Source organism: Lissotriton vulgaris, chromosome 1_1 (genome assembly GCF_964263255.1).
Source record: "Lissotriton vulgaris chromosome 1_1, aLisVul1.2, whole genome shotgun sequence".
Taxonomy (NCBI): Eukaryota; Metazoa; Chordata; class Amphibia; order Caudata; family Salamandridae; genus Lissotriton; species Lissotriton vulgaris.
Window position 1 is genome coordinate 2,036,246,299 of NC_141685.1, and position 26,607 is coordinate 2,036,272,905.

General features: G+C 44.6%; 1 pseudogene; it reads right to left on the reverse strand.

The window, feature by feature from the left end:
- Positions 1-285: 285 nt before the first annotated feature.
- LOC147751573 (E3 SUMO-protein ligase KIAA1586-like) lies at positions 286-1,912 on the reverse strand (annotated as a pseudogene).
- Positions 1,913-26,607: the final 24,695 nt, after the last annotated feature.

Sequence of the window (26,607 nt, forward strand, 5' to 3'; positions counted from 1 at the left end):
GTAGGGAATTGGTCACAAACGGCAGTATTCAAATGGAAAAGTTGCTCAGGGTATAAGAAAGGCTCCCAATATCTTTGAAAAGTCTAATAGCTTGGATAGTATCTCTTGCTGGGAGCTGAAACTCTGAACACAGTTCTGGATATCTGTTTCCCCATAAAGAATGCATTCATCACCAGAAGGCAAGTTGCCTGCATCTAGCACACTGAAGCTGGCTGTAAGTTCTTTCTCAGAAAGTGGGGCACATCGTTTATTGATATGTGCAGACAGACTTTGGTAAAACTGATTTTAATTAAGGGCAACATAGTTACTTCTACCATGGGAAAGAGGAACATTCTTGAATTTGCCCTCGTCCACTGCTCTCTGAGCCACAGAAGCAAACTCCCCTGGCGAGTCCTTCATTGCTATAAATATGCGTACTTGACTAACCAAAAGTCTGTGCGCATTAACAATTGTAATATCCCTCCTCTGTAAGGAGAGTGGTAAGTCGTTGAGCTCTTGAAGTGCATCACACATTACCCCCAAATCTCTGATAAAATAATAGGATGTAAGCTTCAAGAGACCTTCATACTTACTCCGGTCTCTTATGGGTCTGGATGGGTCTTTAGAAGCATTCTCAAAATGTTTGCACAAGGCAGGGAAGCAGTTCCAAACACTTTCACAGATCTGTAACTGGATGCTACCCATCTAGTATCAAGCATTTTCCCTATCTTGTGAAGCTGTACACATAGCTCGCTGGCAGCCAGATTTAGCTCTCTCTGGTTTTTTGGTGACATGCTGTATGTGGCATACAATGAGTCCATGAAAATCTTGAAGTGATTGACCCCTGCAACCTCATCAACTATAACTGCCACAGCAAGTTCTAGTCTGTGAGCCAAACAGTGCCATGTCAGTGCAAGATTTGGAAATTCTGTTTTCAACAATGCTACTACTCTTCCTTTGTTACCAAACATTACTGCTGCTCCATCAGTACATACCGCAATCACGATATCATGAGACAGACTTTTTGTGAGTCCAACTTTTTCAAAGTAGCTTAGGGGAGCTGTCTTTACGCCAATAGCATTAGTTTCTGCCAGCTCCAGAAGGCCGAAATAGATGGTCACTGGGGTACTTTCATTTCCAAAAATGCCACAGAGGTAGATGATCAAGGTAGAAGCATTGCTAATAGAAGTGCTCTCATCAATTAATACTGTGATCTTTGGTTTGTGTTGTCTGATATAACAGACCAATCTTTTTGCATTTCCAATGCAATGTGTTTTATTATTTCTGTTGCAGTCATATTGCTGTGCAAAACACTGCCCATTGCACTGCCATTCTTTGCCTGAAGGAGAATTAGCTCAGGGTGGTTAGTGAAAGGGCAATCTTTTTTTGCCAAGTAGTAGGCAGTGTCAAATACCCTGCATGTGCTCTCCATTTGTTTTGCATTTTATTTGTGTACTGTCACCACCAATGTATTTTTCTGCTGAGCTGTAAGAATGTCTTCAGCTGCCAAGTGACTAGTGCGCGCCTTATGCTCCATAATCTTCTTCCTGAGCTGTTTCTGCCTGAAAGCTTTTGCGTCACCGGAAGGACAAAACTCGCCATCTGCCCACACTTTACTTACGCGTATGCCCTGAGTGTTATTGTGCACTGAAAGACCTGTTGATTTAGCCTGTTTACAGGAAGAACATCCAATATTGCCTGACTTAAGATACAGCCATTTATATTCCTCCTGAAAGTAATACCACTGTTTAGTGTTCCAGCAGTCAGGGAGTTTGACAGTTTCTTTCTCTGGCACACGTTGAAGTCTTTGTAAAGGTGGACTGTCCCTTTCAGACTCTTGCTGAGTTTTACTACCCTCATCAATAGTTGGTTGTGCTGGAAAAGACTCCTGTGTAACACGCTGGTGCTTCAGTGACGGTAGGAAACCAATCATTTCAAGACTGCATAGACTTGCGCTTCAGAACACAAGCAGATAAGCTACGAGTAGCCATGATAAAATGTAGAACTTCCTTCTGAAGGCTTGACTGGTATATCTGAAAAAGAAAAGAAAATCTTTCTCTGCTGGTTTCCTCTGCTGATGTTGGTGTCCAGGTGATAAGGCCTTGTGTCCCGAAAATAGAATATTGAGCCTCTTATCTGCAACAAAAATTGAATAGTTTACTCCAGTGATGAACAATGTTTAATTGGAGTGCCATTTGGCAGGCAGATTTTACTCTTCATTTTGTGCTCTCCTGAAAGGATCTCCTATTATGCAGTGAAGTTGTAAGGTTTTCCTGATCTGGAGATCCCAAAATCCGTCTTCCATGGGTCTCCAAAAGTCCTTAAAATGGCACTGGTACATCTGTATGTACTCTACTCCAGTCTACTTACTCCTTCCTGATTTGCATACACTGGACTTGTTCGCTGCCTCACACATGGATACTGGTACACACTGCCTTCACAGTTCTCTCACACACATACTCCCTACTAAGGCCCGATGTATTGTATTTTGACTTATGTAACACTTACTACCCCTGATGAGGCGTTGCATCACTTTTTCGGCGAGTAGCATGCTACTATGAAACCCATAAAGGATTAGTGGCAAATTAGTATAGCGAAATATGAAAGTAATTTGAGTGGTGGATGTGTTAGTCATTTGGATTGAGAAGGCTAGTGGAGGGATAGAAGAGGGAAAAGGTACGCATTTATATAGCACTTGCTACCACCGAGGTGTTGAATTGCTTTTTCAGCAAATTGCACGCTACCCCAGAACCCAAACAATACTAAACCCACAGAACAAACCCACAAAGCAAGAATAGACTACTGCATCACTGCATGGAATAACTAATATCCATAGGCAACACCATCATACTGCGTCACTGCATGGAATAAAGAGTACCCGTAGGCACTGCTCTCTCCCTACCTCACTGCACAGTATAAAGAACACTCCGACCACCTCAGAACCTAAAGATGTGTCTCAGGTGGTCTGCAGCCAGAACATCTTGGTAGGAGGTGTCTCTTGAAGCAACATCAGCCAATCCAGTCCTTTCTTCAGCTCTGATGGTGGAACGCTGCTCTGGGCAGGAGTCTGAACCAGAACAAAATGCCTTAACCAGGTCAGGCTCTCATGAACACTCCAGCAGAAAGTGTAGTGAGTGGACATTTCATATTTCTTACAAAATAGAAAAACTTTCAGCAACAGTCTTTTTCAGAGGGGCATGTTCACTACACGATAGTCATCGGACCTTACTCTGAATCATGGAAAGCCTTTCGGGTGCTAACTAACAAGCCTACCAGCTATGCAAAAGAGAACATAATTTGTGGGCCACTCTAACTTTTGATGGTTAAAGCATATAGGAAAGATCAACCTTGCATGGCAAGATATGGGGGAGAAATCTCTCCCTACTTTTCACAGGACAGGTTACTTGCCCTTGATCCCCAGAGTACACAAAGCACTTGAAGGTCACAGGCACACATGACTATCCAACAAGCATGGCTGTTCAGACAGGCAGACCACCTAACCATGCCAATGACACACTGGAAAGCAAAAACGTCCTAATTACCATCTGGTTGCCAGTAATGGGCGCGCGGGAAGGGGCGCCATTAAATGTAAGCATTAAGAAATCTTTGGGAAATATACAGGGGATCTCTGGCTCAACATAAACCTTGATCTAAGTTCTGAGTTTTGCTGAAGTTTGTACAATGCTAACACCCCCTTTTACTGCCAGAAAATTCGTGAAATCCCAAAAGTCACGTGTTCCAATGTAGACAAAACACAGGCATTAATAATTGCATCTGTACAAGTACAAGCACGATCTTAGAAAGATAATGTGAACTACAGCTCGCCATCTGACATGGCTCAGAAAGGACATCAAATTCAAAAAACTACAGGGCAACCTGACTGCCATCTGTGCCCTCTCAGCAAGATAGCAATGTGGATGTGCGTGGCCTTCAGCTCTCCAACTGCTTGGGAGCTGCCCTCTTGATAAACTGAGCAGGATATATGGCCCTATTATGGCGAACTGCTGCTCATAGGCCTTATTTTTTTATTCATTTATAAAGTTTTATATAGCGGGAATTTGATACCGAAGGATTCAGAGTGCTTTACAATTTGAGGCAAAGGTAATAAATCAGAACATTACTTACTTCTCCAGTACAGACACAGGCCCTCACCACCTCTCCAGCACAGATGCAGGCCCCCACCACCTCTACAGCACAGATACAGTCGTTCACCACCTCTCCAGTACAGATGTAGGCCCTCACCACCCCCAGCACAGACACAGGCCCCCATCCCCTCTCCTGTACATATCCAGGCCTCTACCACCTCTCCAGCACATATCCAGGCCCCCACCACCTCTCCAGCACAGACACAGGTCCCCACCACCTCTCCCGCACATATTCAGGCCCCCACCACCTCTCCAGCACAGACACAAGCCCCCACCACCTCTCCTGCACAGACGCAGGCCCCCACCACCACCTCTCCAGTACAGACAAAGGCCCTCATCACCTCCCCAGGACAGATGCAGGCCCCCACCACCTCTACAGGACATATGCAGGCCTCCACCACCTCTACAGCAAAGATACAGGCCCTCACCACCCCTCCAGCACAGACGCAGGCCCCCACCACCTCTCCAGCACAGACACAGTCCCTCCCCAGCTCTCCAACACAGATGCAGACCCCAACCACCTCAACAGTCCCTTTAATCTCCCTGTGACTTTCTCCCAACTAAAACTGTACAGTTTTTCTGCTTGACCTTTCAGATTGAAAGCTGGGGCTATCATTGGGCAGCCAAGTATAAACAACATTATTTTTGTTCCCGTGTCACATCCACACACTCCTTTCACTCTCCCTCCATCCTGACCCATAGGCATTGGCGTAGGAAAGTAAGACGTACCCTTTGGATAATACACATCACAGAGTCAAAGATAAGCATCAAGAAACTAAAAGTGACTAACAATTCGTTGCAGCGTAGACAGTCACTTGCCAGGAGGTGCAAGTTTGTAACTGGAATCTACACGTTATGCAAGCTCAAACTAAAAAACGATTGTAATCAAACTGTGGAGATAACCCACTGCACTTACCGATCAAGGATGGGGCTCCACAGGTGAAAAATGCTGAAACTAATTTCCCCGACCTCTCCAATTCAAAACATGGCGCCAATTCATTAAGTGAAGGTCATGTAGGTCGTGCTGGAGCAGGCTGCCTGGGGTCCTGTGCCTCTTCAGTTTTTCATCATCCCACGCTGGCACAACGAAGACGATGCTCCTGCGTTGGTAAAAGTGAAAGTCCCACGCTGGTACCACGACGACGATGCTACTGCGTTGGTAAAAGTGAATGTCCGACGCTGGCACCACGACGACGATGCTCCTGCGTTGGTACAAGTGAAGGTCCCACGCTGGCACCACGACGACAATGCTCCTGCGTTGGTAAAAGTGAAATTCACTGAAAAAATAATAGTTAAAGTTAAATAGTTAGGCATGATACAAATATCTTACTTTACCTTAAACAAAACATCAAAAATGTGCTGATAAAAACAAGTGTGACATTATAGTTAGGTGAAAATGTCAGTTCAAGCATAACATTTGTTACTAAAAAAAACAACTGAAATTCACTAGTTATAGTTAACTGAAGTAACTTTAATTTGTGGCCTTGCTATGCACTGCTTATGACCTCACACACAACATCACTCATGGCATGTTCTATGACATAATTGATGACATCACTGATAGCATCTGAAATGACATGATTGATGTCAACACTGTGCAAGGCAAGGTCGTGAGTTATAACTGATACATTTCAGTGTTTTTTTTATGTTACGTTTAAACTGACATTTTCACCTATCTGTTAAATTTAACTTGCTACAGTTCTTTACATCTTCTTCAATTCCCCCAGCACCTTATTTCAGTGGCCACCTCGATTTGTCTCTTTCACGGTCTTTGTGGCAGACCTCAATGATCTGATGAAAATGGGAATAAAGACGGGCGTGATCTTGTAGTGTAGTTCCTGTATTCCCAATAGGCTCTGTGCATTGGAATAACATATATAATAGTTTATACGTAGGACTGATGTCGACTAGGTCTCTATCGTATATATTAAACTTAATTGTGAGTGCCAGCTAGCTTAGAGGTCACTAGAAACTTTCTCGAATAATCAAGAAGGGATTAGTTTCTGAAAACCACATAAACATGACACCTTTGTTTCCCAAGAATAAGAAATCAATCTCTAGAGTTGCAGAAACAATAGATAGCTATTTTACTCAGTCAATCTTGCATACTTCGTTTCACCGGAGGTGCTGAGAAAATAGAGAGAGACAGGAGTTTTCAATAAAAAGCATTTATTGAACAGTCTTCTTTCTCAAGCATAAGAAATGTACTGCTACAATCGTAATACTGGTTATAAAGTACAGAAAATATAATACGAACAGTATTATAAAGTAGTACTGTAAAAGCATGATATGGTTTCTAACCACCATAAATTGCTTAAAACATATAAAATACATACAGTGATAGAATAATGACTAAAAGTACTCAACTGGTGCTTCTAAAATACGCCTACCCTGGTGTACCTGACCTAAGCCTAGCACAAGGGAAGAAGTAAGCGAGGTGTAGCTTTAGTTTAGTATTTTTCTGCCAAGAATCTATTCAAGAATTCTCTAAGGGTCTAATCAGCTCCGTCCCTTGGTTTAGAATGAAGGAGGTCTTGTATCTCTCTCTTAGGACTCGATATACCAGCAATCCACAAGGGTAGGCTGGAAACACTGGAGCTGGATTTCTCTGCTAGAGAAAAAACAACGTCTGTCAGTGCGTCAGCTGGAGGATCGGCTTTCTTCGGCACTTGCTGCTGCAGGGCGTGGGGCAAGTAGTTAGTCGATCTGCTCCTAACCCCTGTGTGTTTGTCTGAGCAAATCTAGGCATATTTATACTTTGAAGGTGCCGAGTTTGACGTGTGATTGGACTTAATAACATCATCAAAGACTCAGTTCTTCGAAAACTCCATGATTTCCTAGATAAATGAGTATTCAGGCAGGGCGATGTCCGTAGCTGCTGAAGGCGGGTTTCTCTCAGAAATCGTTGTTGATTCTTGGAACTTAGTGGAAGTAGCCATGCCGTATTTGGGCTGCATAGGCTCAGTCTAAATATGGTAATGATTTCTATGCCTATATAAGGATTGGATAATGTATACCTATATAAGGGCATGAATCGGGAAAAGTTACACTAGGGTCCTAGATTCGTTTACAACAATCTGATTCTCGTCTGGTCACTGTGCCATGCTGACAATGTCGTAGTTGATTCCTTACAGCTTACCAGGGGAGATAGAGTCCACTGAAGGATCAGAAGCATGTCTTTCAAAAAGAGCAATACATCACATTTCTGTGCCCATGCTAGGACACTATAGATGAAAGAAATTGTCTCTCCTTGCTTTCCCTTCTAGATTGGGTACCTTATTGCCTATTAACTCAATATCCTGTCGCAATCCGGTAGACAGTCAATTGCTCTTCCACTGCTTCTAACCGGTGATTCACTGTGTCCAGCCTCATATACAAGACTTAACCTGTCTTACTGATTTCATCTCTGTTGTGAGGTCCAGTATTTTGGAGTCCACAGTGGAGAGGGTTCCTCCAATGGCTGAGATTTCTTTGAGGAGGTCCTCTATTGCCTTCCCCAAAGACTGGAAGGCTTCTTAAATGGCTTATAGCAATGGACTGCGTCCAAGAAAATAAGCTGGCAAGCTGCAGGTTTACAGGATGGCATATGTGACTATGGCCATCAAGGTACTGTCAGGGGTCACCACAAACATACTCACTATATTAGGTCCTACTCATAGGAAACCCTGTCACTGAATATTGTGGGTCCTATGTGGGTCCTATGGGTAAGTGATGAAGCAATGTGCCTCCTCCACAGAAGGTAGGATAGTGCAGGGCCTACTGACCAGTGAAACAGGCATCAACTTGTTGTATATCTGCAGTAACCACCCTGCTGCTTTTCCACAAATATCCATTCTGGAGTGGGAATGAACCTTATCAGGATGAGCAATGCTAGTTTTGGGATCATTATGAGGTGAGGGCAGGCAGCTAGTAGCTGCTTGAATTCCATTGGCCCGTGAAAATGTTTTCATAAATCTGTTGTGGAGATAGGTAGGGCCTACAGTATCTGGGAGCTAGTGACTTGTTATACTTCATTCCTCTCACATAAGACTCTACTAGACCATTTGAATTGGGCGAATAAAAAGTGACCAAGGGCCAGATGTTGGTCGGTCGGTAACGGCTGAAAATGGTAATGAAAAATGGTATGTAGGGGCATTATTTTACAGAATCAGTAAATTTACCGATTCGGTAAATTTACCGATTCTGTAAAATACCGAATCGGTATTTCTACTGATTCGGTAAATCTCAGATGTAGGTGGGACTCTTCTGAGTCCCAAAGGCCCTACAAATTCGGTATTTTAACACCCAATCCAATTGGGTGTTAAAATACCAAATTCAGGTGTGCATGCACTTGTGTGCATGCACACCTAGCCATGTGACTGACAGACATGCCCTTAGGCCCTTAGGGCATGTCTGTGTGCCACATGGCGCACATGCCTATTTTTGGGGTGGCAGAGGGTGTCAAAGTGACACCCCCTGCACCCTTGCAAAAGTCGGTATTTACCGATTCGGTAATTACCGATTCGGTATTTCCCATTCATTCCTATGGGCTTCACAGCCCATAGGAATCAATAGGGAATACCGATTCGGTAATTACCGAATCGGTAAATACCGAATTCTAACGATTCGGTATTTCCACATCTGGAAATACCTACATCTCCCCCCTTCATATTTACCGACTCTGAAATACCGAATCAGTAAAATTCGGTATTTCAGAGTCGGTAAATATGATTTACCTACATCTGGCCCCAAATGTTTTATGTCTCTTGAACTTAAAAAGTTGTAAATTTTTACTTACACAAAATGTGTGCAGTCTGTGACTATGACTTTTGGTGCATCTTATAATAAAAGTATTTTACTTAGGAATCCCATAGTCGAGTCAGTATCAGGTGTCTCCACAAAACTATAGTACATCAATTTGGATAAGTAATCCACTGTCAAAATTAAGTACTTCACGTCTGAGCTAAGTACGGAATATGGAAATCCAATCCCACCCTTTCTTATGCTGCTTTCTGGAATTGAGTCGGGTGCGAAGGGGTTTGTAGTTTCCTCCAATATTTGTCTGACATGAGGCATTCCGGATATTTGTTCACCAACAACTTAACTTGATCGTCCATAGCCAGCCACCAATAATGCTGTTTTATCTTCATGACGGTTTTTGTGGAACCAAGGTGCCCGTTGTATGCTTTATTTATAATTATACTACGTAGCCCAGCAAGTGGCATAAACCTGTCACCCTGCTGTACAATATCATTCTCCACAAATAGTTCATCCGCTATCTGTGTAAAACATTTCAAATACCTGCTCAAGCATCTTGGTTCTGGCCACTGTGTGTGACATACTTGATTACTTTGACCAAAACTTGGTCATTCTTGCAAGACTCCTTCCACATTTCCCTAGATTTGACATATTCATACTCCGACACAGTGTCCATCACCGCTACACACTCAATGTCATCCACCTGTGAATCATCCTCATCGTCAACTTCCATTAGCATCCTTGACAGAGTCAACCCTAAAATTCTTGCCCCTGGAATGTGTTTAACAGTAAAGGTATACTTGTGTAACTTAGATACTAATCTTGTGAGCCTGGCATACAGGCTGTTATTAACTTTACTAAATATGTTTACCACTGGCCTATGGTTTGGGATTAGTTCAAACCTGCAACAAGAAATATACATTTTGAACTTCTGTATTGCCTATACATACACCAGAGCATCTCGTTCTATGGTACTATACTGGCGCTCAAATCGTTTAAGAGACCTTGACGCAAATGGCATGGTCTGTTCGTGACCGTTCACCCCCCGACTAAGCACTGCACCAAGTCTGTGGTTGCTAGTATCCACCATTATGAGTGAAACACAATCTTCTCAAAATGTATGTAGGGCTTGTGCAGTAATAATCAACTCTTTCACTTTCACAAACACGTCTTGCAACTCATCTAACCATTTGAATCTTTGACCCTTCCTGAGTAGCGTACTTAAAGGCTACACCGTCTGTGCACATTTGGGAACAAACCTGGCATAGTACTTCGCCAGCCCAATGAAAGAACGTAGAGAATCCTTATTGGCGGGAGCCTTAGCATCCTTAATTGCCCTCACAACTGAATATTTTGGTTTTATACCAGTGCAAGACACCGTGTGGCCCAGATATTTGAACTCCTGTACCGCAAATTTGCACTTGTCTGCTCTGACCGTCATGTCTCTAGAATTCAATATCGAAAGTACTTCCTTTAAAATTGCATTATGCTCCTCCAAAGTTTTTGTATTTATCAGGATGTCATCCGGATACGTTTGTACCCTCTTTGTGCCATGGAATAATGTGTCCATAAGTTTCTGAAACAGGCATCCCGCTGACGCTTGTCTGAAAGGAAGCTGCAGAAACCTATAGGCATCAAAAGGGGTAGCAAACGTCATAAGATCCTGAGACTCTGCTGACAACGCTACTTGGTGGTATGCTGACCTCAGGTCGATCAGGGAAAACCACTTGGCTGCTCCCAGATTCGCCAGCAACTCATGAATCATGGGTAGCGGGTGGCAGTCTATGATGATATTCTTGTTGAATGCCCGTAAGTCTGCACAAAGTCTGATCTCACCAGACTTTTTCAGAGCAACAACTATGGGCGCCGCCCACTGTGAGAAATCTGCAGGTAGGATGACACCCTGGGAGCACCGACTTTGCAGGGTGTTCCCTCAATTCTTCCCTGACACTCATAGGGATGGAGCGTGTACTTTATGGGTTACAGGCTGAGCACCAGGCACCAACTCTATATGATGTTCTATACCTTTTACTTATCCTACATGATCACAAAATAGATAGTATCTCCTTAACAGCTCCATCCATGAAATCCAGTTGGCAAACTGGTAACTCCACCACTCTAACCCGGTACTCATCCCTGAGAACAAAGTACGGTCCCATGCATCCATGACTGCTACATACACCTCAGTTTCCCTCCCCAAACATTGTACCTTGGACACAGCATGCCTGATCATATCTAAAGCTTTTACCTCAAATGCTTTAGGGTTCACATCCAATTTAGCCAGAGGAACATTCTTTCCCCAGTATTCATAAAATGTTGTGTCCCCTAGGGTGGTTATGGGTGATCCTGAGTCTGCCAAGACCTGCAAAGAAACGTTATTGAAGACCGCCGTACACAAAGGTCCCTTGAATAGCCCGGAGTTCTCCTCACAGTCGAGTGTTAACACCACATTGCTAAGTGAATTTGTACATTTATCAATTTCCATTTCAACACTACCCACAATCACTGGTTTCAAACTACTCCTGCAAATACTCTAAAAATGCCCCACTTTTTTTCAGGTCAAACAAGGTATGTTAATAAATGGCTATCCTGCCAAATTACTAAAATGGTTCCTTGAGCCGCATCTGAAAAGAAATATGTTGGCTTCCTTTGTGTAAACTATTTTGCTCTTCGTTTCAGGTTAGCAGCGCACATAGAGTCTTCCTGAGTCTGGACCGATGGAGTCACCATGCTAACACTGATGTCAGAAACCCCATGCATGACCTTAGTAGAATTCGCAGACCTCTCAATGCTCATTGCCAAATCAATCTCTTCCACTAGGGATTGATTTTTGCAGCTCAGCAGTCTTTCCTAAATTTTTCTAGAAACACAGTTAAAAACAAATTACTCTCTTTTGTAATCATTCGACATGGGGGCAAATCCACATGTAGTCGCAAGCATCCTCAATGCAGAAATGTACTCCTCCACCTTTTCATCCTCCATTCATTTTCTCTTGTAATAATGATGTCGCTCCAGCATAATATTAGGTTTGTCAGGGAACTGTTTCGTAAGTCTTGCTATTGCTTCCAAATACACGTGCCATTGCATGTCTCCAGACTGAGCCTGAGTTGGTGGTATCGGTGTAAGGCTGTCAAATATTCTCTCTGCCACTAGCCCAATGCTTCCAGATTGCATAGTAAACTCGTGTGCAGGGCTGTACCTTATAGCATCAATAGCTGCTAAGTGTTTTCAAATAGCTTGAACCACTCAGGCCATATCATTGCCGGTGTGCCAGTTTTTTTTAGAAAAGGTGGTGGTTGTGTCATCAGGTGTGGGTTAGCCATGTTTTAATAGAATAATAAATAAATAAGTCAATAAATAAATACAAACACCCAACCCTAACACAAACCGTTCAGAAATTCAGTGATAATGCCAGCCTGAAAACACACAGCAGTTTCCTTCTTGAAATCTGCCCAGACCGAGACTCCTCACCTTAAATCCATAGTTAGCACCTGTTAATGAATGTTTCTTCTGAAACCTGGGACTTAACCCCCCCGAAACAGCTGACTGGATGTTGTGTAGGTTATCGTTGTACATCATGGCCAATCCCAAAGTAGCTGACATGCATGCGTCACACGTCACATGACTTTCTTCACAAACCACTTGTGCACAAGAAGCAGGGTTACTTGTGCAGCTGCGAACTGCTCCGGCACTGCTTTGGGCCTTCTCCATGTTGAAATGCGCACACGACGTGCGTCCGGGATCTCCGTGAGTCACTCCAGTTCAGCTGACTTCCAAATGCCCTCCGCCGGGCTACAGCATGCAAATTCACTGCACAGGTTCAGTTGGTGGCGGGAGCAACTCCAGTGCGTCGCAAAGATGTCAAGAATGAAAGGTGCACACCGATCAGCTAAGCTGAAGTGATTTATTTGTAGAGTGCACCCACAACATGGAGCTACCTCCTGACTCAGCATCCAAACTACAACTGAAGGATGTTTTTCAAACCCTAAGCCAGCATCCGCTCCATGCACAGGTTTCTTTCAAATTTTAACAATACATTACATATAGGGTGCACACTCCTGCGCTCAACAGAATACCTACATTCATCACAATGCTCTAATGGAAGACCTTTGCTTAACTAAAATGAGTAACACTACAACACTCCTAGAGGCATATTCTCAAGGATTTATCGCTGAGTTAGCGGCACTTTATCGCAGCAAATGTTGTGATAAATGTATTGCCCCATTCTGATGCTAACAGCCCATATCACCAGTTTAGCTGCGATAGCAGCCGCAAAAAACATTGCAACATATGACCCCGTCAACTAACGCTAATGATATGCAGAGTAGGCATTCCTGTGTAAAAAGCTGCGAAAACACCACTCCACAACATTCTCAATGATCATCCAGATCGGCGATAACATCCCAAAACATGCGATAAGGCGTGTTAGCAGCAGGGATTTAACACCTGCTCCTACCTGGTGTCAAGTTGGATGACAGCCTGCACCATAAAAGGGAGCCCAGCACTAAACCACACCTGAAAAACAACAGATGACATGGAGCTATTGATCATGCAGCTTGTAGCCCCAAGAGGACCACAACACCCACCGCCACCACCCCCAGGCCCGCCACCCCACCGGACCCTTCCCCTTCCTCCCCCCCCCCCCCTGGGCTACCAAAGAGGCAGCGCAGACAAAGACAGTGGACCTTCAGAAAACTCACCAGAAGATGTCATTGCCTACTACAGGCTCAAAAGGACAACTATTCCTCCACATCCTGAACATCATTGTCCACAGGCTGATGGTACCAACACAGCGGACGACCAACATCCCTAAGCAGAGAAAGCTGCTGGCTGTGCTGCATCAGTTGGCCTCTGGTACCTTCCAACCAACAACTGCCAGAGTCGGAGGAGTCTCACAGCCAGCCCTATCAAAGTTCCTCACAACTGTCTTGGATGCCATCATCAGCTTGGTACGTATTGGGAGCAATCGACTGCACACATGCCCTACTTGTGCCCCCTGCCGACACTGCACACAATTACTGTATCAGAAAGCACACGCATTCCATCAATGTGCAGGCAATAGTGGACCACAGGGGACTCTTCGCAAATGTCGTCGCCAACTACCCAGGCAATGTGCATGATTCCTACATCTTCTGACAGTCCATCATCAACCAGCGCTTCCAGGATGGCACCTACGGAAATGCTCTGCTCGTTGGTAAGTACCAAATGAACACACCACACACCCCAACTCCACAATCATGCAACTCACAACTCTGGGAATGCACATGTTACAAACTCACATACAACATGCCAAACAACATGCCCACCCACCAGACACGAGAGCACAACTTACTATGGTAACCTGGGCTAGCGATGTACATGAGCCATCAATGGCATGGCACCTCAGCCACACAATGGCAGAATGTGGGGAGAGGTGGGAACCAGTCATTTTTGAAGGGGGCAAGTTACCCATGAAGGAGAATGCACACAATGCCAAGGGTGGTGTGTATATGCTGGCCAGACTGCAGTATGCATACCACATACATATCCATGTCGACATACACTGCTGGTGTCTGGAGTATAGTGGACAGTGGATACAACCATGTCACCCCAGCCAGTGGGGTAGATCATGGAAATGTAGCTCGTTATGTCCCCACCTGTAAGCGCGAGCAGAGTGGGCTGGCCCGGCATATGCCAGGCCAGCATAGGGGTGTGAATAAAAAGCAGGTAGCCATGGGAGTGGTTCTCTACCGGAATAGCCAACATGTCTGCCAGGATGGCACCTCTCACCCCGCCACGAGGCCATCACCATCACCATGAGAGGTTTTGCCTGTGATCCTGTGCGCCTGCTACACCCTGGGCCACCAGTTTCCCGGCCCGTCTTGTCCACCCCTGCGCACACAGGCCTCACTGCTCACCTGCCAACACTGGTGTGTGTCAAAGAGGGTCCACCATTTGCTGGCGCAAGCTCCAAGCCCAAGGCCCGAGACCTTAGCAGCCTCATCAGACCATCACAGCCTCCGCGACACAGGCCCACAGTACTCCTTTCTCGTTGACGTACTCCACCGCTGCCTCTGACCTACACTACGGTCAAGTAGGTCACACATTTAGAACTGAGTCTTGATTTCTCAATGGCAGAGTTCATACCATTGCACGCAAAGAGAGGTGTAAGAGGAAGACGTGTTTCATTCCGGAGGAAAAAAGGATCATTGTTACGGAGGTGATAGAGCACTACCAACAACTGCCCTGGTGTCACTAACTCTGTGCATCGCGAGCCAACAACACGTGGCTGTGTGCCCCCGCTGTCCACTGCCTCCGAACTACACTGCGGTCGAGTAGGTCACACATTTAGAACTGAGTCTTGATTTATTTATGGCAGAGTTTATATTATTGTACAAGCCTCATCGCAGACTGCATCACCATTCAGCTCCGGTGCCACTAACTCAGTGCCCCGAAATTCATGGAAACTCTCTGGTTGAACTTTGCTGGCATCTGAAGACATCATGCAGGTGATACTGACTTGGTGGCAAAACAAAGGCTGTAGCATTCCACTCTTCCATTTCCTGTTTCTGCCAGCTTCTGCCCTCTGCATCATGCCCAGGAGGACACCTTTCACTCCACAACACTCCACAACATTCTCCCCGAAACACTCCACAACATTCTCCTTGGATATCAACGAGGACCCGCTCAGCTCGCGTGGCCCTACCTCAGTGCAAAGCAAGTCACCGTCCCATGGAGGTGTGCCTGTGCCGGTTGCAGTGCATCCGGGGCCATTAACACTGCGCTGCTCAAGTGATGGACCCTTGCTGTTTGAACTTTGAACTTCTGATTGTCTGATCACTGTTGAAGCTGTTGCCAGCACCAACCAGCCCCTGAGGGTAGGCTTACACTCACCCCACACCCATCCAGCACGGGCATCACTGGACATGTGACCTTGGTAATATAAGGTCCACAAACTATCTAAGTGTGTCCGTGTGGTCAGTATGTATGCATGAGGGCCCCGGGCCCTGCCACATTACATTGTGTTGTGTACAGCAGACGCAAACATGTCACCTCAGGTGGTGGGGTAGATCTAGGCCATGTAGCTGTGTTGTACCCCCCTGTGAGTGTAAGCGGACTGGACTTGTGTATGGCAGTCCAGCATAGGGGTGTGGTTAATCAACCCGGGGCTCTGGGAGTGGTTAAGTTCAGGCCTTGCAGAGGAAGTAACTAATGTGTGTGTCTCTGTTGTAGTGTCTACGCCACCCGTCATGCAATGGACAATGTTGCTATGAAGCATACCTCGGGAGTACGAGCTCGGCCAGAGGGGTAAATGAGGGAGCTCAAGCCCTCTCGGGGTCAAGGATCATACATGCCAACTGTTGTGTGTGTGTGTGTCGCTATTACCGCAACATAAACCAAAGGTCTACCCTCACCTGCATCTTGAGTTCAGCCAGCCATTAACTCTACATCTGTGTCTGCCCTATCCTTACCATAGCCCTACACACATGTGGATGCCCACCTTCAGCGCACAACATCGCAGTGTCATTTTCAGGCTTGTGGACATGTGCGGACAGGCATGAAAACGGTGTGCCGTGGGAGTGCTAGTAATGCAACTGCGCTACGCACAATTGTAAATAGGCCCGGGGGTATGGAGGAGCAGCAATGAGGCTACGTAATACACATTTATGCCGCTAATTTGCTACAAGCAGTATGTCAAACAGGAGTCACAAAGTCACAAATATCACACACCAATGTACCAGTGAGCCTGCTAACACATCATGCAGAACGAACTATTGACTCATGTCTCTCTGTACTGTCACAGGTGATCAAGGATATGCACTCTGCGCTTGGATGATGACACCCCTCCGAGCCCGAAAACACAGGCCCAGAGGTAGTTTAATGAGGCCAACAAACGCACCAGGGGCATATTGGAACGCACATTTGGCGTGTCGAAGTCACGTTTCAGGTGCCTGGACATCACAGGTGGCAGTCTCTTGTACAGCCCAGGCATTGTGTGTAAGATGATCATTGCATGTTGTGTGTTGCACAACATATGTGTACGCACCAATGCCCCATGGATACAAGTGCCAGATGCACGGGACGATGATGAGGAAGATGAGACAGGTGGACCACACCCCACTGCAGCTGCAGCAGGAATAGCCCATAGGAACACCATCATTGACAATTTCTTCACATGAGCACGTCACATTGTGACAGTCCTTAGCAATCATGGGACAGTACAAAATGACCACAGGCACAGCATGGACAAATAATTGCATTCCAAGACACATTCCTTTAGTGCATTTCACTCATCTGTACAAGCACATCACTCAGGCAAGTGTAAGTGCAACGTGTAGTGCTGACGATTTCATAATTCGATGATACATGGTGGGTGTGTCTCCTCTGTATGGAGAGGCTGTTTAGGGTGGCACGTATTTGAAATGCCAGTTCTGTGTGTCACAGATAGTACGGAATTCACTCTTCAGCGTTTCAAATGTGTCCCAAATCATTACATATAGGCTGTCATTTGTGACCTACAAGTGACAACAGGGCTACTTTTGGGGTCAAATTTGCACCACCATGATGCAGGGATGAAACCTGTGACTCAAGTCCCACAACATGAGCAACATGTAGGTAAGGGGAGTCACTGCCCCTGAATTCGTCCATGCATTTACACTTGATTGATCATGGACATGCCACGTCTGTGTGCAGGAGGTGTTGAATGTCTCTCTGCAATGTGAAGAGGAGATGTGCTTTCACAGTGTGTTCCATGTATGTTTCCGCATTGGTGCAGTTTACATGCAGACTGCATCTCAATGTACATTGTGACTGTTTGTGAGAAGATGCTTATTTGATGTGGGACAATGGACATTTGTTTTTTTTCACTGCTTTTCTGGTGCATTTTCCCGCATGATGCATGAAATTTGCAGGCCTGTTGCTGGTTATCGCTGATTTTTGTATCACGGGTTGCGACATCGCTGGTTTTTTCACGTTCGTGTTTCGCATTTTTTGCGGCATCGTGTTGATTTTAACGAGATCATTTGACGCGTTATTGTGAGACTATTGCATGGTACCGCCGTGTTGAGAATACAATGTAAACAGCGTTATTTTCTCGCACTGGACTGCGATGTGAACAGTTGCGTTAAGATAATTTTGCAATAATTATAACACGTTCTTGAGAATATCCCCCCAGTTCCTTAAATATTGCGATCTGGCCTTCCTCTTGCAAACAATAAATAAAAAAGCTCTAGGACGTGTCCGTTGCTGGCGGCGTCATACAGTTTTTGTTTATAACCTTCACTCAAGCTGTAAAACAGCTGCACTTGCTACAAAATTGCGGAAAAATATTGACAAAAAAAAAACCTCACACAGGCAAAACCTAGTGGGTTTGCCAATGCTTGTTTAAAGTTTCCATGAAAAGAGTGAATATCCTACAGTATTACCGTTTTACAATGCCACGGCATTATAGTGCCACATTTCTAAATTGTGTGAAGTAACTGAAACTTTCTAATATTTCCAGTGCACTGTTTCGTGCCGTGCTGTGGTCAGTGAAAGCATTAGCACGATGGGATGCTTCCTTACAGCCGTGAGCCATTCACGATTCATCATATCCCCGATTCGTGACAATTACATTTAGGAATCTACCAAACCGTTTTTTAGGGTTCTGCAAATCTTTTTAGATAACTACTCGTTTTAGGCTGACAGGAAATGAACAATGGCTGTGCTGGACATATACATTTGCAGCCAGTGGAAAACCTGGTCGCAAACGCTGTAACAAAACTACAATAGCGATCTGTGTTTTTAACAGAACAATCCCTATATTTTTAGAGAGAAACAGGGGGAGTTTCTTGTTTTCTTTTTAATGATTTATAATGGCAATAATGACCTGGAGGTTAGGCATTTCCTGTTCATTAATGACTGGTCTGTCTCACATCTGGCCTGCAGCATTTTCCACCAGTCTTTAAACTGTCAGGAAGTGCCATCCCCTTCAGTCATTATTTCTTAATTGCCCATGGAGCAAAACCTTAGGTGAGGATAAGTCAGACATCAGCAGCTCCACGTGTTATGCGCGAGACAGCCCGAGCTAAGGCTGTAAACAGTTGCATACATGAATGTACAAAGCATTGCCTGTAGCATTACTTTCCTCGCGTGATATGTTTCCGTTCCCCATAAACTGTCCCGTCGGTTTTCAAGACCAAAGCGCATTGACTGAAGCTAACGTTTCTCAAAAGTACCTTAAGTGGTGCACACGAATTACTCCAGCACCATTAAATAACCAAGCAAACAACATCATACCTTCTCCAGTTTTGTGTGTCACAGCAGTAATGAAGGGCGTCTTTAATCGGCTGTCTTACCCAGTACGCTTGTAGACACGAAGGAAGCATACAATATTCCTCAGTAAAAAAAAAAAAAACTACTTTAATTTAAGCATTGGTTGTTTAAGATCCTCGGTTTCACCATGTAGCCTGAAACACGTTTAGTTTTTCCTGTATGTGCAACTATCATTGATGAGTTAGTTGTGTGTTATCTAGAAGTAGGCACTTTTAGAACCAACAGGGTCAGATTGTAAGCATGGCTTTCCCAACCTAACCAAACTGTGTGATCCTTTGCAAAAGTGTTTTACCTTACCAAACCTTAGAATTTAGCAAACGTTCGGGCAGATAAGAGCAGCTCAAACGCGAGTGTTAGCACTATTCAAACCCCTACCTATGAGCACGCGCCTGCATTTTCTAAAATACCTATGTCCATGTTGTCCCCTTGTAAGGGACGATAAATTGGAGATATTTTCCTCTTCTGTAGACTGCTACGATCATTTAGAACCTGGTGCAAGACCAGAAAACAAGCGAATTCTGCGGAAGACCTAGCCCAACTGCCAAGTTTCCCTTCCTGCAGGTGTAGGATCTCTGGATCTTCAGCAGAGCAAGCATCAGTTTATAGGGTCTATTGAAGGCACTGTACTCTGCTAAGTGGGTGCCATGTTTGAATTGACTTCCGTCAAACTCCTTAAACTGGATTTTTTGTTTTCAGTAAAAAAATAAAAAATAAAGTAATAATAACCTTGACCCACATTGGTTTTCTCCCTGCATGTAGGGACGATTGAGCACTTTCATTACCTCGGCCCATGATTCATTGGATGATCTCATAGCCTAATAGGCTGGGATACCCTCTGCTATAGCACGAGGGCTCTATGGTAGACATGAAATGAGGTAAGAGGTTTCGGGCAGTGGAGCAACTGAGGCTTTGCCATTAGAAACCCTGCAGTTTCTCTACATCTACAAGCGTCGAGGGAACCACAAGAGGAACCGAATCAGACGTATACATAGAGCGTCTCATTGTCACATTTTGCATTAGAGTAGTGCTGCAAGGCACCCTGCTGTGCCACCCTATGCCAAAGTGAATGGGCAGGAATGCACCGTATTTAAGCAATGCAGTGCGTTCCTGTCCTTTCTACCTGAGCTGGCTCTGTTTTGGAAGCCTAGCACCAATGTAGACACCCTTGCACCTGAAAGGTTGCTTCTGTTGCAGGCAGGATTTTTTTTGTGCAGGAAGTTGCACCTTCCTGCACAAAAACAATCTCATAAGGCGTTTTCCTCTTTCCATGTGTGCTGAAAAGTGCAGCACACATGGAAAGAGGAAAAAACGAAGAGAAATGAACAGGCATATGGATTTGACACTTCCCCAGGTTTACATCACTTTATAAATTTGGGGCAGCATCAAATCCATAGGTGTTGCGTGGGAAAACCCACTGCAACGCCCATGTAACGCCTCCCAGGTGCAGAGTAAGGCGATGCAGCAATTTACGCTGTGTAGCCTTATTCATGATTGATGAGGCTGTTCTGCTTTTTAATAATCAGAACCTGTCACTTATAGCCACGCAGGGTGGCCTTGCATCGCTTCATAAATCTTTTTGGAGCCCATTGTTATGCATATACCACTTTCTGTGGTGCAAAAGTGATGCAGGGCTGTAACAAATAAGCCCCAATGCTCAGACCAGAGTATTTATGAGGCGACGCAATGTCACCCTGCTTGGCTTTGCATGGCCTCATAGGTAGGGAGTAAGACAAAGCAGTGCAAGTCGCTGCGTTGCCTTATTCTGCGTCAAGGAGGCGTTCCAAGGGCATTGCTGAGGGTCTTCTCAGATTTTGACACTGCCCCAGTTTTAACTAATCACTTAACCTGGGGCAGGGCCAAAACCTAATGCCTCCCAGAGCAGACATAACCAGATGAAATATTTCTATTTCTCCTAGTTTTTCCTCTTTCCTCTTTCTGTGGGTGCTGCATTCTACAACACACATAGAAAGAAAAACTCCTCTCAGGAGTGTTTTGTGAAGAAAGGTGCCCCTTCTTAAACAAAACAATCCTGCTTGCAGCAGAGGCGCCCTTGGGTGGCTACCTTCATGCTTTGCAGCAAATTTTGTGCATGAGCCGGGAGAAAGGACAGGAATGCACTATATTTCATAAATACGGTGCATCCCCGCCCTTTCACAATGGCGTAGTGCAGCTCTGCAAGAAGACTTGTGGCACTGTCCTACACCAGTTCCTCATAAATGAGGCACCTAATATTACCGCCAAATTGTGCATTTTGCTAAACAGTTTATCCGGTATATTGAAAAAAACGAACGTATTTTGCTGACAGTTATGAAAGAAAAGTAAAGAGCAGTTGAAATACTTCGGAGTATGCCGCAGTATAGGGGAGCACTGTTTTCAACAGTTGAGAACCATGCAAGTGGAAATAAAAACTCTGCATATCCAATTCTAACTACAAGTCCTTGAGTGTCAGAAATAAAATGATAATTATAGATATTTTCTATGCAAAAATAGATTTTTGCATGTAAAAGATTGCGTTCGCATGAACGTAAATTTCCAGTTCTTCTAATTTACAGATAAAATGTGACATAAAAAAGAATCACCCACACTTTAGAAAATGTGCAAATCTAAATTATGTGTGAAACCAGGTTAATGAAGATAGATCTACGGCAATGCAAATATACAGTTCCATACATTTGGCATGTAAAATTACGAAAACAAAACATATGTGTGCACCATGGTCACATAAACACGTTATACAATACTATGAGTGAATGGTAGGGTTATCCATAATTGCACATTACTCATAGGTATTCCGTCTTTTCCTCTTAAGTATTCCTCTTATATATTCGGTCTCATTGACATTATGAATGACATAGGGTTGAGCGAAGCAACGTGGGGACAATTGAGAACAAATGCCTGGAAGAGAGAAAAGACATTAAATTATAGGTGGCTCCTACATAGAAAGTTGACAGACATAAACAATGTCTTGGAATCACACCCGGGAGAAGCAGTTGATAATAGAGGTGGGTACATTTTTTGTTCATTAGCTTACATAAATATTATGTGAAACTTTTGTGTTAAATGTACTTGCTTGAATGTTTCATGAAGTGTGAACGCGAAAATATACATTGCGTTCATAAGTCGGGAAAAATGGGGTTTTAGCCATGGATTTACTGATTCCACAAACCAGTTTAATAAAAATGAAACCAGTCTACCGTTGCAAAAAATACGCAAATCGTAGGGCTGCAAAATAATACAATTTGAAATGTTCACAGGATTTCACCTCTTACAGTTTTTTGTCTGATCCTAGTAATGAACTTCATTACACCCAGGTCCTTTATGTCCTTGTCCCATTTATGTACAAAGTGTGATAACCTATCTCACTGACAGAAAAAGGAGCAAAGGAATACTGGCCCTACCCTTCCCCCTCCCTCTGGGAGTATATAAGCCTACCCCTCCCAGCATTCCTCCTGTTCTTTTTTTCTGTCTATTGATAGTGGAAGGACGATGCAGGAGCTCAGACGCTCCTGGCATGTTGGACTTACGTTTTTCTGCTGGGCGGTGAATTTGTGCTCACCGCCCAGGAACCTCCTGCCTCTCAGGAGTTGTCTCTGACACTAGTGACTTTTCGGCTTGTGTACAGAGGTTTGGTCTTCCTTATCTCGCCCAACTACCCTGTTTCTGCTCCCGGGGTCATCAGGAGGGCTCCTGGGGAGTGGATACCCTGACCATTCCTTGGCCATCTCGCCTCCTCTATGCTTTCCCTCCCTTGGCTCTGATTCCCCGGTTCTTGACTGCCTGAGCCGGGAGTCTCTGGAGGTGGTGGTGGTGGTGATTCAGCTTTGGCCTCGGAGGTGTTGGTTCCCCCCGCTGAGGCTGTTAGCTGTGCAGGGTCCCTGGTTTCTTCCTTGCTCTCCATCTCCCCTGCTGTCTCTACCATGGCTGCTGATGTCGGTTTGGAAGTTGAGAGGCAGTGGAGGCGTCAGTGGGGTTTTCATGAACATTTAGCGATAGCTCTTCAGCAGTCTCATCGGCCTCCTACCTTTAAATCCTATGGGCATCACTGGGGTAATTTTCAGTGCTGGTGTCTGGCTTTGGGGTTGTCCCCTGTGGTGTGGTCTTTGTAGGAGGTGCTGCAATTTCTTTGGGAGGGTTTTGAGAAAGGTTTGGCTTGAGTCCACGTTAAGAGCTCAGTGGGCCCCAGTTCGGGCTTTCTGTTCCCCTTGGGGGAATTTGTTGGATGTTGAAGGTTTGGTCTCTCCTCTGCTGTGGGGTTTTTCCTTGTCGCATCCTGTGGCGCGGCCTTACTTTCCATTGTGGGATCTGCCTTTTGGTTCTGCAAGCTTAGATGGCTCCGCCATTTGAGCCATGGTCTGAAGTAGACATCAAGTGTGTTACATTTAAAGTAGTTTTCCTTGTGGCCTTACCTCAGCTCGCCGTCAGCAGGAGTTGGAGGCCTTGATGGTACAGGAACCGTTTTTGTCCTTTTCTGATGATGGTGTAGTCCTTTGATTGGATTCTGCTTTTGTCCCGAAACTTTCTTCTCAGTTTCATCATACCTAGGAGTTGGTGTTGCCTTCTTAGGGCTCTGATCTTAACTCTCCTAATGATCTCCCTTGGTCTCTGTTGGATGTTTGCAGGATTTTACGGGTCTATTTAGATCGCACTAGCTAGTTTTGGAAATCTGATTCCCTTTGGGGTTGCCTCTCGTGGTGGGAAGGCTTTTTCTGCTTCCATTGGTCGTTGGCTTAAGCAGGTCATTGGGTTGGCTTACTCTCTTTCTGGGTCTACTCCTCCTGCAGGGGGTTCAGGGGCGGGATACCCATGGGGAGGCCACTTGGGAATCCTATAATACCTCTGTGAGGCATTATCGGCTCCAGAAGTTGCTGGGGGGTGATGCTAATTTTGGTTTGGGGGTACTGCATGCTGTGTGCTCCTGGATTTCTTGTTCTATTGTTCATGAATAACTGGGTTTTGCTGTAATTGTTGTCCTGGTGGTATGTTGTGGATGAATGCCTGTGGTTGCTTGGGTATTCTCATTTTGTACATGAATGGGACGGGGACATAAGGGACCTGAGAGTAATGCTCTATTACTTATCAGTAATCTTTGTTACTCTTGGTGCTGTTGTCCTCGTCCCATTCATTACATACCTCCCTCCTATTCTTGCAGGCCTTTGTCTGGCCTTGGTATTTCAGGAGGAATGCTGGGAGGGGTATGTTTATATACTCCCAGAGGGAGTGGGAAGGCTAGGGCCAGCATTCCTTTGTTCTTTTTTTCTGTTAGCGATATAGGTTATCTCACTTTGTACATGAATGGGACTAGGACAACAGGACCAGGAGTAATGATGATTACTGGTAAGTAATAGGGCATGTACCCACAAATGCGGACTGGCTTGTCTGGTTATGAGATTTCAATTATAATGCGTGAAAAGATCCCAAGAAGCAAGTCATGCTCAAACACTGTCGATTCAGGATTCCCCTTTCTCTTTCTAAATCGATATAATAAAATATATTTCTATATCCATACAGCCCTTTAGATGTCACTGTGTGACCCTCTTGTCCCATTATACTGCTGGGGGACCTATTTTGCAGCCCGGACTGGCCAATGTCCATTAGCACTTGGTTGTCTGTGCCATCTCCACTTCTGTCATGAATACCTGCTCCGTTGAATATCGTGCAAGGGCCAGGTAGAAGCAATGTGTCCTAAAGGTACTCACATCCTATCCACAGGACTCCTCCACCCATCTCACCCACAAAGTCGCCATTGTATGTTGCTGTCTTCGAGCCTTGCACCCTGTCTTCATTTGTTCAGCTACCACATCTAACCTATTTACCTCACCATAGCCTGTGTTGACCAAAAATGTTATCGCTAGCAGAAAACAGTGCCTTTATTATCTTACATCCTCTATGGAACAACAACCTAAACCCCTTGTAGTGTAGTTCCTATTTTCCCAATAGGCCCTGCGCATTGGAATAACATGAACAGTAGTATAGACGTAGAAGTGCAGATCTTCCAGGTCTCCACTGACTATGCTAAACTTAATTGGGTTTGTTACCAACTAGCTCAGAGGTCACTGGAAACTTTCTTGACTGAATAGGAAGTGATCAGCTTCCCTGGTACAGACAAGAAGGGATTCAGTTTTCCAACAACCGCATAAACATGACAACTTTGCTCCTTAGAATAAGAGTCAATCTCTAGAGTCGTGTGAAACAATAGACAGTTATTTTACTCAGTCAGTTGTGCAGATTACTTTCACCAAGATGCAGAGAAATAGAGAGACGGGCGTTTTCAATAAAAAGGTATTATTTATTGAACAGTCTTTCTTCTCATGCAAGAGAAATTAATTGCCACAATTGCAAGACTAGTTATTATAAAAAGTGCGTACAGTAAAATGAGTATTGCGAAATAATACTGTAAAAGCATTGATATGGTTGCTTAGCCATACAATGGTTAAAATGAATAAAATATATACATTCATATATACATTTGACTAACGTGCTCAACTGGTGCTTATAACTATGCCTACCCCAGTGTACCTGACCTAAGCCTAATACTTGGGAGGGAGTAAGTAAGTAGCAGTTTTAGTTAAGTTGGTTTTGCCAAGGTTTGCTTCAAGAATTCTCTCTAAGGGTTTAGTCAACACCATACCTCTGGAATAGAATGTTGGAGGTCTTGTATCTCCTTTCAGGACTCGATATCCCAGTCACTTGCAAGAGTAGGCTGGAAACGCCGGAGCTGGATTTTCTCGGCAGGAGGAAAGACAGCGTCTCTCTCAGCTCGTCGAGGAGGAGGAGGGGCAGCGTCCGTGGGCAGCTTGTATCTGCTGGGCTCTGAAGGGGACAGCTGTTCTGCTCCTATGTTCACCACACCATCGCTATCATCGATGTCGTTGAGGCAGTGTTTGCTTAAGGCAACGTTGGTAATATTTATACCTGAAAGGTGCCTGGTTTGACGTAAGTTTTTGGACATAAGACGTCAATAAAGATGTCACTAGGAAATGATCGTCTCTTAGTGCTCATTAGAGTTCTATTACTAATCAAAACATAGCAAGCGGGGCTTTCCCAGGTTGCTGAGTTTTTATCTTGTTGAAGAACTCGGAGTGTAATCTAGGAATCTTAGATAGTGGCTTCTGCTGTGTCATTTGCTCTAATGAGCTGCAGAGGAAGTGATTCTGAAATGTGGCTCTGTTCGTGTTAGGCCAGAGACGAGTTTCTGAAATATTACTCTTGATCGTTTATACCATTATAGGGGAATAAATGGATTATAGCCGTATAGGGGCATAAGGTCACAGTATTGATCAGGGTCCTAGATTAGAACGCGACACCCTAATGTCCTTCCACCCGTGTAGTTTATTATTACATTTTGGGATATAATACTCTTGTCCTGCATTTTATCATCAATACAGAAAAATAACTCTAGAATGAGAAGGAGACGCTATCCCATCCCTGTCCACAGATAAAGAAGATAACAGCA